Consider the following 1,430-nt stretch of genomic DNA (forward strand, 5'->3'; position numbering starts at 1 on the left):
TTCTATAAAAGATTACTGATTTCTTAAATTAGTTTTTTTTTTAAATTATAAATTAATCACATTAGTCTTTTTATTATCGATTGTGTCTGACGTGAAAATCTTTCAATTTGAAATTAATTTGATTTAATTTCATAAACTTATCAACAATCAATTAAAATTGTTAGATATGTACTATAATATCACTTAACATGTCAAGTCAGCAAATTTTGTCGCTATCAACAACGAAAATAATGAAAGAATTAATATGACTAAATTAAAATCTGTGTAGGATGAATTTAATTTAAAAATTTTTTTTAAATATCAATTTAAAGAATAAATAATTTTTTAGAAATAAATTTAACCATTTACTCATAAAATTTTTTAATTTTAATCACTAAATCAGTATTGGTTTTTTATTTGTTAGACATATTAATTTTCATTAATTAACAGTTTAGTGTATTCATAAAAAAAACCTTCAATATTTAGTTCAATTCTTAGTAAAATAAGCAAAAATATACATTTTTCGTATTGAGTATAAGGCTACATTAGGAAATATAACTTAGAGAGTAAGTAGCAATTCTATTTTCAATATGTATTTAAAATTTAACATATATTTTATATTAATAACTAATTTTTTATATCTGATTTTAATATACATATAAGTATATAACATAATTGTCTCATGTGTGTAGCTGTGTGTAATAAACAGCTAGTTAATTTGATTGTTATAAAGTCTATTCAAGTTTTAATCTCTTTCAACACTTCTTTGCTTGACACAAAATCACAGTGGATTAAGAAATTAGAAAAAGATTGTACAATGAGAAGGATTACAGCAACTTCTTTCGGAAAAAAAATGAAAGAACTGAAACTCTTTTAACATGCCTTGCTTTTAATTATTAATTAATGTATTTATTGATAGAGAAGAAGGATAAATCCTGTGAAAATCTTAGAATTATAGAAAGAAAACTAAAAGTTATTATGAGATAAACAATCAACTACTTCAACACAAATAAAAATCCAGAAATTCAACCACAATAAAAAAGATAAAATTGAGTTCAGGTGGTAGTAGTTTGACTATTTGAGTGGGTGAGTTTGAGCATTTTCTTACTCAGAATATTTATTATTATCAGATACAATAATTAATTTCTTTATTTCTAAATTCTAACTATTCATTTTGGAATAAATGATGATTTGTTATAGAATATTTTTTATGTTAAAAAATAAAAGTGTAGCTCGAGTTTTATTATATCATTCCCACCTAACTAAATAAATAATTAAAAACAAAAAATATCTCTTAAAGTAAACCTATTATAAGCGGAGTCATATATCTATAATGCACCTTAAACAGGTGTTTGAAGTTAGAATTCGCTAATAATTTATTGGCTAATGACAAATTTTTAAATAAAACTTTAATTTACGATAGATTAGTATTTAGCTTGTCAGAATAGGAG

The sequence above is a fragment of the Arachis ipaensis genome, chromosome B05, assembly GCF_000816755.2.
Source record: "Arachis ipaensis cultivar K30076 chromosome B05, Araip1.1, whole genome shotgun sequence".
Lineage (NCBI taxonomy): Eukaryota > Viridiplantae > Streptophyta > Magnoliopsida > Fabales > Fabaceae > Arachis > Arachis ipaensis.